The 10,082-nt window shown below is 36.9% G+C and overlaps 1 pseudogene; it reads left to right on the forward strand.

Annotated features, from left to right (window-relative positions):
- The first annotated feature begins 1,172 nt into the window (after nt 1–1,172).
- On the forward strand, nt 1,173–1,828 carry LOC136322397 (14-3-3 protein beta/alpha-like; annotated as a pseudogene).
- Nucleotides 1,829–10,082: the final 8,254 nt, after the last annotated feature.

The raw sequence follows: 10,082 nt of genomic DNA on the forward strand, positions 1-10,082 counted from the left end.
ACATACGAGAAGTAATCAAGGAATGCACAACTAAATGGAACAACTAAGTGGAACAGTGAGTTGATGTATCTCTCTCACTCTCTCCCTCTCCCTCTCCCTCATAGCCGCTCTCTCAACCGATGGGAAAAAATTTAAAAAAAAGAATATTAGAATTAAATAAAAATACTACTTCCATCTTCTACTGGCCAACATCCAGAAGGCTGACAGACACTCTGTCAGTGAGGCTGTGGTACAAAAGGCATCTCACACACTGTGGTGTGAATACAGACTGGTAAAGTTCTTACGGAGGGGAATTGGGCAATGTTCAACAAAAGGACATATGCATTTAACCCTTTGACCTAGCAAATTCACTTTGGCAAAATATCCCTCAGATAGACTGGCAAAAATGCAGTTAAGGTTTATGTCCAAAGTTACTTATTACAGTTCTTTTCATAATACCTAAAGACTAGAAAAACAACACAAGTGTCTACCACTACAGGACTAGCTGAAGAAACCATGGCCTAATGAAATCCACACAATGGAGAACCATGCATTATAAAGAGGAATGAAGGCCACCACCACATCTACTATAGAGAAGTCTCTAGGATATATTGTTAAGGTTAAAAAATAAAGTAACGAATAGTGTGGGTAGCATGATACCTTAAGGGAAGAACTGTATCTATACCTACAATTTAAGATTTTTAATAGAAGGATAGACCAAAACTAATAAAAGTTATTACTTATGAGGAAGGGAGAGAGAGAACAGGTGATGAGGAAAACAATATAAGCTAGATTATCTGAATAAACTTTACTTTATAGATTAGGCTTTGGCACCATTTGAATCTTTTTTTTCTTTTTCTTTTCTTTTTATTTTTTTTTAGGTGAGAGGAGGGGAGATGGCGAGGCAGACTTCCATATGCGCCCCAACTGATCGACTTTCACCTAGTAACGCCTGTCTAGGGTTGATGCTCAAATACCGAGCCATCTTCAGCCCCTGAGGCTAATGCACTCAGAGCCATGCTCGAACCAATCGAGCCAACAGCTGCTGGAGAGGAAGAGGGAGAGAAGGAAGAGAGGGAGGAGTAGAGAAATAGATGGTCACCTCTCCTGTGTGCCCTGATCAGGAATCAAACCCAGGACATCCATACAGTGAGCTGACAGTTTATCCACTGAGCCACTGGCCAGGGCCTGCAATGTCTTACAAAACAAAATGTCATAAAAAAAGGAAACTGGTGCGCTGTTCTTCCTGGTGTGTCATCTCCAGCATAGAACAGAAACAGAGGAGTCAGCAGAGGCATCAGATGGCCCAAGGCTGCCGGAAGGGGACAGAGGCAGCACTGCATGACAGCAGCAATGACGTTCCAGAGCTGTGGGGCAGATGTCTTATACCAAAGTTCCACAACCGGAAAGTAAGGTATTCTGCTTGAAAATGAAAGGAGATTACTTTAGACATCTTTCTGGGGCCGTGAGGTGGGGGACATCTAGAAATAATAAGCAAACCAGGTATTGGGCCTCTCGTTAGGTTTACCAAAAAGCATTTGCAATTAGTAAGAAAGAAACGCAGCCTACACTCACAATTCGGCTTGGGCTGGTGCTGAATTTCTCACTTTTCTACTGTGAGATTCTGAACTCTCCTGGAAAGGATTGCAGCATGGCCAAAAATGGCGTTTGATGAAGCAATTGCTGAGTTGGAGTCACTGAATGAAGAGGGTACAAAGACAACACCCTGATCATGCTGTTGCTTAGGGATAATCTCACTCTGTGAACAACAAAACAGGAGGTAGATGGGGGAGAGGACAGGGAAGAAGAGAGCAGATGTCTGTCGTGCTTCCTGGTCTGTTCAGTGTGACTTTGTACCTTCCAAATTTGTGTGATTAGAAAAAAAACAAAGAAATTGTATGTTTACTTTTTTATTTTTCACAACCTCAGTTTAGGAAAAATGGCCCATGGGATAAACAGCTGGTATTTGTATCTCAAACTCATATTGGTCTTGTAAACACCACAACATTCTGAAGTTTTGATTTTTAATATTGACAAGATTACTGTGTTTTTATTTTTGTTTTGTTTTTTTTAAAAAACTGAACAATGTGATGATGGAATTTTGTCACTAAGCAGAACTCTTATTATTCACATCTTATAAATAGATGTAAATTATCTGTAACTTTTGGGAAAGTTTCATCTGATATTGGCCCTAACATGTTGGCTCAATGGTAGAGCATTGGCCTGGTGTGTGTGGGTGGATGTCTTGGGTTTGATTCCCTGTCAGGGCACACAGGAGAAGCATCCATCTGCTTCTCTACCCCTCCTCATCTCACTTCTCTCTCTCTCTCTCTCTCTCTCTCTCATTCTTCCTCTCTTTTTCTATCCTGCAGCCTTGGCTTGATTAGAGTAAGTTGGGACTTACTCTAATCCCAGGGACTGAGGATGGCTCATAGCCTCTGCCTCAGGCGCTAGGAAGAGTTGAGTTGTAAGCACAGCCCTAGATGGGCAGAGCATTGCCCCCTAATGGAATTGCAGGGTGGATCCAGGACATGATGTATTCAGGAGTCTGTCTTTCTACCTCTCCTCCTCTCACTGAATAAAAAAAAAAAAAGTCTGATACCAAAACAGTCATTGAAGTATAGGTCCATTGTAAAACTGTACAGTAGAGAAAGTTACAGAGATCATATTGTGATGCTGGGGTTTGGAGTGAGACATCTGTCATTTTGCATTTGTGTTGGATGGCAATTCATAGTAACTCTGAAATCGACCAGGTTGGGCTGTTGCCACTCAAAAGTTCATGATCACAGATGTCCAGTGTCTTCCTCTGAGGAAGCTCGAAGCCTGTCATTGAAATCGTTTGTGGCAGATAACTGGGTTATGACACCATCAGAAGATCTGGTGCTCAAATAACATGCAGTGTTACTGAGTTTTGACTTGTGCTTCAGTCGTGGAGTCTGTTTTCCTTGTAATAGCTAGCTAAGGAAGGAAGCAAGTCAGGTATCTTATGAATGGTCTGGCCTTATCTCCCAGATAATAGCTCTAAGAGCAATGTTCTGCAGGGATTGCCTGTCACATGAGGGATTCTCAGTCTTTGGGCTCTTCCTTGCTAGGGGTTTTTAAATTTTGAATTCTAAACATTCTTTCCCACTGTGTTTTTGACTTTCTTTTTCTTTCCCTTCTCTACATTTCTTTAATTCTGCTTCTTTATAATTTTTTTTCTTTTTGATGTCTATCTTTGTTTGTCTTTTGTTCATGATTTAATGCTAGATGGGCCGGGATAGGGGGCCTAGAGGAGGTGAGGAGTGAAGTTGGTGAGCACTGTGGTGAGCATGTCTTGTTTTGAAGAGTCGAGGAAAGCTTCCAATACCATAGGATGCCTTCCTTCAGTTCTCAGCGTGGTTACTGCTCTTTAGTCACACCGAGACCAGAATCAAGAAAGTATGTTTAAATACCCGTGACTCCCCTGTATTACAGCCAGCCTTAATAATGCTTGTGAGTACCTGTCACCAGATCTCCCAACTGTACTCATCCAACCAAGTTCCCAGACATGTTTAACAAGACCCTGTAATGCAGGAAAGTTATGTGAACTCTGCAATGGGGGAGAATTCAGAACACCCAGCCTGCTAGTCTCACAGATGCCCCTCTCTCTTTAACATTCCACATAGCTGTGGTATCCATCCATGGAAATGAGAAAGGAAACACACATGTCCTGATTAAAAAAAAAAAAAAGAAAGAAAAGAAAAGAGGAAAAATATCCCTCCTTTATTTTTTTAAATTTTTTTTTAAATTAATTTTAATGGGGTGACATTGATCAATCAGGGTTTAGAGAAATGTCTCCAGGTTATTTTGACATTTTTTTATAAATAAATTTTATTAATTTTAATGGGGTGACATCAATAAATCAGGGTACATATATTAAAAAAAACATCTCCAGGTTATCTTGTCATTCAATTATGTTGCATACCCATCATCCAAAGTCAGATTGTCCTCCGTCACCTTCTATCTAGTTTTCTTTGTGCCCCTCCCTTCCCCCTCCCTCATATTCCTCCCTCCCTCCCCTGTAACCACCACACTGTTGTCCATGTCTGTGAGTATCATTTTTATGTCCCACCTATGAATGGAATCATATAGTTCTTAGTTTTTTCTGATTTACTTATTTCGCTCAGTATAATGTTATCAAGGTCTATCCATGTTGTTGTAAATGATCCGATGTCATCATTTCTTATGGATGAGTAGTATTCCATAATATATATGTGCCACATCTTCTTTATCCAGTTATCTATTGAAGGGCTTTTGATTGTTTCCATGTCTTGGGCACTGTCAACAATGCTGCAATGAACATGGGGCTGCATGTATCTTTACATACCAGTATGTTTGAGTTTTGGGGGTATATACCCAGTAGAGGGATTGCTGGGTCATATGGTAGTTCTGTTTTTAATTTTTTGAGGAACCACCATACTTTCTTCCATAGTCGTTGTATTACTTTACATTCCCACCAACAGTGGATGAGGGTTCCTTTTTCTCCACAGCCTCTCCAACACTTGCTATTACCTGTCTTGTTGATAATAGCTAATCTAACAGGTGTGAGGTGGTATCTCATTGTAGTTTTGATTTGCATTTCTCTAATAGCTAATGAAGATAATCATCTTTTCATATATCTGTTGGCCATTTGTATTTCTTTCTGGGAGAAGTGTCTGTTCATGTCCTCTTCCCATATTTTTATTGGATTGTTTGCTTGTTTGTTGTTGAGTTTTATGAGTTCTTTGTATATTTTGGATATTAGGCCCTTATCTGTGCTGTTGTTTGAAAATATCAACACCCATTTAGTTGGCTGTCTGTTTATTTTGTTGTCAGCTTCTCTTGCTGTGCAAAAACTTCTTAGGCTGGTGTGGTCCCATTCATTTATCTTTGCCTTCACTTCTCTTGCCTTTGGAGTCAAATTCATAAAATGCTCTTTATAACCAATGTCCATGTGTTTAGTACCTATGTTTTCTTCTATGTAATTTATTGTTTCAGGTCTTATATTTAGGTCTTTGATCCATTTTGAATTAATTTTAGTACAAGGGGACAAACTGTAGTCGAGTTTCATTCTTTTGCATGTGGCTTTCCAGTTTTCCAAGCAATATTTGTTGAAGAGTCTTTCTTTTATCCATTGTGTGTTGTTGGCTCCTTTATCAAAAATTATTTGACCATATACATATGGTCTTATATCTGGGCTTTCTATTCTGTTCCATTGGCCTGAGTGTCTATTTTTCTGCCAATACCATGCTATTTTGATTATTATAGCTCTATAATATAATTTGAAGTCAGGTATTGTAATGCCCCCAGCTTCATTCTTTTTCTTTAAGGTTACTTTGGCTATTTGGGGTTTTTTATAGTTCCATATAAACCTGATGATTTTTTATTCCATTTCTTTAAAAAATGACATTGGAATTTTGATGGGAATTGCATTAAATTTGTATATCACTTTGGGTAATGTAGTCATTTTGACTATATTTATTCTTTCTATCCAAGAACAAGGAATACAGTGTGTCCATAAAGTCATAGTGCACTTTTGACTGGTCACAGGAAAGCAACAAAAGATGATAGAAATGTGAAATCTGCACCAAATAAAAGGAAAACCCTCTCCATTTCTGTAGGATGATGTGGCAGCATGTGCGCATGCGCAGATGATGACGTAACACCGTGTGTACAGCAGAGCAGCCCACCGCCATGCCAGTCGAGATATGGACAGTACAGAGGAGAGTTCAGTATATTCGAATCCGTGACCAAAGTGCAACATGAATATTGACGCGTTTATAACAAAGCGCCACCATATAGGAATAACATTACTCGGTGGGATAGCAGTTGAAGGAAACCGGCAGTTTGGTGGAGAAACCCCGTTCTGGTAGGCCATCAGGCAGTGATGAGTCTGTAGAGGCTATACGGGATAGCTACCTAAGGAGCCCTAAAAATTCTGTGCGTAAGCCCACATCGAACTGCACTGAATAGGTATGAAACTAGGAGAGTTTTTCTTTTATTTGGTGCAGATTTCACATTTCTATCATCTTTTGTTGCTTTCCTGTGACTGGTCAAAAGTGCACCATGACTTTACGGACACTCTGTATTTTTCCATTTCATTATATCTTTTTCGATTTCCCGTAACAACACTTTGTAGTTTTCATTATATAGGTCCTTTACATTCTTTATGTTTATTCCTAGGTATTTTGTTGTTGTCGTTGTTGTTGCAACCATGAAAGGGATTATTTTTTTGAGTTCATTTTCTGATGTTTTATTGTTGGCATATAGGAAGGCAATGGACTTTTTGTATATTAATTTTGTATCCTGTGACCTTACTGTATTGGTTTATTGTTTATAGTAGTCTTTTTGTGGAGTCTTTGGGGTTTTCGATGTATAGGATCATATCATCTGCAAGAAGTGAAAGCTTTATTTCTTATTTCCTAATATGAATGCCTTTTTTTCTTTCTCTTGTCTGATTGCTCTGGCTAGAACTTCCAGCACTATGTTGAATAAGAGTGGAGAGAGTAGACAACCTTGTCTTGTTTATGATTTTAGGGGAAAAGTCCTCAGTTTTACGCCATTTAATATGATGTTAGCTGATGGTTTATCATAAATGGCCTTTATTATGTTGAGATATTTTCCTTCTCTACCCATTTTGTTGAGTGTTTTAAACATAAAATGATGTATTTTATTGAATGCCTTTTCTGCATCTGTTGATAAGATCATATGGTTTTTGTCCTTTGTTTTGTTGATATGTTGTATTACGTTAACCGTTTTACATATGTTGAACCATCCTGGTGATTCTGGATGAATCTCACTTGATCATGATGAATTATTTTCTTAATATGTTGTATTCGATTTGCTAGTATTTTGTTTAGTATTTTAGCATCTGTATTCATTAGAGATATTGGTCTGTAGTTTTCTTTTTTGTGTTGTCCTTATTAGATTTTGGTATGAGGGTTATGTTGGCCTCATAAAATGTGTTTGACAGCATTGCTTCTTTTTCAATTTTTTGGAAGACTTTGAGTAGAATAGGAACCAAGACTTTATTGAATGTTTGATAGAATTCAATAGTATAGCCATTTTACCCTGGACTTTTATTTTTGGTAGTTGTTTCTATTTCCTCCCTGCTTATGGGTCTGTTTAGGCTTTCTGCTTCTTCATGACTCAGTCTAGGAAGATTGTATTGTTCTAGGAATTTATCCATTTCTTCTAGATTATTAAATTATGGTGGCATACAGTTTCTCATAGTATTCTGCAATAATTCTTTATGTAACTATGCTATCTGTGGTGATATCTCCTCTTTCATTTTGGATTTTGTTTATATGATTCCTTTCTCTTTTTTCCTTAGTGAGTCTTGCAAGGGTTTGTCAATTTTGTTGATCTTTTCAAAGAACCAGCTTCTTGTTTTATTAATTTTTTCTATAGTTTTTCTGTTCTCTATTTCATTTATTTCTGCCCTGATTTTTATTATTTTCTTTTTCCTGCTGGTTTTGGGTTGTCTTTTTCTAGTTCCTTAAGATGTAAAGTTAAGTGGTTTACTTGGGTTCTCTTTTGTTTGTTCATATAAGCCTGTAGTGGTATGAACTTCCCTCTTATTACTGCTTTTGCTGCATCCCAGAGATTCTGATATGTTGTTTTGTCATTTTCATTTGTCTATATGTATCTTTTGATCTCTGCTTTTATTTCTACTTTGACCCACTCATTTTTTAGAAGTATGTTGTTTAGTTTCCACATTTTTGTGGGTTTGTTTACTTCTTTTTTGCAGTTGAATTCTAGTTTCAAGGATTTATGGTCAGAAAATATGCTTGGTATAATTTCAATCTTTCTGAATTTGTTGATGTTATTTTTGTGGCCCAACATATGGTCAGTTCTTGAGAATGTTGCATGTACACTAGAGAAAAATGTATACTCTGGCACTTCGGGATGAAATGTCCTGTAAATGTCTATCATATCCAATTGTTCTAGTATTTCATTTAAGGTCAACATTTCTATATTGATTTTCTGTTTGGATGAACAATCTAAAGCCGTCAGTGGTGTATTGAGGTCTCCAAGTATGATTGTATTTTTGTTGGTTTTTGTTTTTAGGTCAGTCAGTAGCTGTCTTATATATTTTGGTGCTCCTTGGTTTGGTGCATATATATTAAGAAGTGTTATGTCTTCTTGATTCAATGTTCCCTTTATCATTATGATATGACCGTTTTTGTCTCTGATTACCTTAGCCATCTTGTAGTCAGCATTCTTAGATATGAGTATTGCTACACCTGCTTTCTTGGGGGGTGTTATTTGCTTGGAGTATTGTTTTCCAACCTTTCACTTTGAATTTGTTTTTATCCTCCTTGTGGGTGTGTTTCTTGTAGGCAGCATACAGTTGGATTTTTTTAAATCCATTCTGCTACTCTGTGTCTTTTTATTGGTGAGTTCAATCTATTTACGCTTAGTGTAATTATTGAGACTTGAGGGTTTCCTATTGCCATTTTATATATTGCTTTCTGATAGTTTTGTATCTGTTTGGTTATTCTCTTTTTTTCTATCATTTGTATTTATTTGGTTGTAATCCATACTTTTTTTCCTCTGTTACTTCTTTTTTCAAGCCATATGCTTCTGTGGTGATTTTTTCAGGGGTGGTTACCATTAAGTAATAGAATACATACATATCATATTAATTGTAGTACATTATCTCATGAGTGCTTCTGCACTCCAAATTCCTTTGCTACTGTTAATCTTTGTCCTCTCCCCTTTTTTGTTTTTGTTGTCACAGTTTAAATTTTATTTTATTGTGTTCTTGGTGGAGCTTTAACTTGTAGTTTTGTTTTGTTCTTTGTATCTGGTTGAAACCCCCTTTAGTATTTTCTGAAGTGGAGGTTTTCTGGTGATAAATTCTCTCATCTTTTCTGTATCTGTGAATGTTTTTATTTCTCCTTCATATTTGAAGGATAACTTTGATGGGATAGTATTCTTGGCTGGAAGTTCCTCTCTTTGAGAACTTTAAATATTGGGGTCCACTCTTTTCTAGATTGTAGAGTTTCTGCTGAGAAATCTTTTGATAATCTAATGGGCCTTCCTTTATATGTTGTATTCTTCTTTTCCCTGGCAGCCTTGAGAATTTTTTCTTTGTCATTGGTTTGTGCCAATTTCATTATGATGTGTTAGGGTTAAGACAACTTGGTGTTCTGTTTGCTTCTTGAATTTGAGGCTTTAGTTCTTTCCACAGGCTTGGGAAGTTCTCATCTATTATTTGTTTGAATATGTTTTCCATTTCATTTTTCTCTCTCTTCCCCTGCTGATATACCCATTATTCTTATGTTGCTCTTTCTGATGGAGTCAGACAATTCCTGTAGGGCTTTCTCATTTTTTTTTTTTTTTAATTTTTGAGTCTCTCTCCTCTTATCTCTGTAGTGCCTCTAGTTGCCTGTCTTCTATGTCACTAATTCTCTCCTCTATCTGGCCTATTCTATTGGCTAAGCTTGTTACCTCGTTTTTCAGTTCATGTATTGAGTTTTTCATCTCTGTTTGATTCGTTTTCATAGTTTCAATTTCCTTGGTGATGTATTCTTTCTGTTCGTTGAATTGATTTTTGAGCTCCTTAAGTTGCCTATCTGTGCTTTCTTGTATATCTCTGAATATTTTTAGAAATTCAATAGTAAATTCTCTGTCATTTAACTCCATGGTTTCCAAGCTATTGAAACATTTTTTTGTAGATTTCTCCTCATCTACCTGAGCTACATCTTTGTCTTTTGTATCCATGATATTCGATTTCTTTTTCCTTAGTGGCATTTGAGAGTGGTATTGTTAATAACACTAATAAAAGTTGATAAAAAAAGAAAAAAACATTTTGAGAAAATGCAGTGAACTACTGAAAATTTAATTGTGCTCAGTGGAACAAAAATACACAGAATGGAGGGCCTGAGTTGGGGGGAAGTGACAAAGAGGCAAAAAATGAGGCAAGAACCCAAAAAGTGCAACAAGAAAAAAATTTGGATCAAGAATAAAATAATTTGTTTGTAAATGATGGTCGAATGAGAGAAATAGTGTAAGAGAAGAGAAGAAAAAAAGAAAAAGATACAGTGAAAAATGAAAATTCTATTGTATTGAAGGGAACAAAAACTACATAGAATGAA

The sequence above is a fragment of the Saccopteryx bilineata genome, chromosome 2 (genome assembly GCF_036850765.1).
Source record: "Saccopteryx bilineata isolate mSacBil1 chromosome 2, mSacBil1_pri_phased_curated, whole genome shotgun sequence".
Taxonomy (NCBI): Eukaryota; Metazoa; Chordata; class Mammalia; order Chiroptera; family Emballonuridae; genus Saccopteryx; species Saccopteryx bilineata.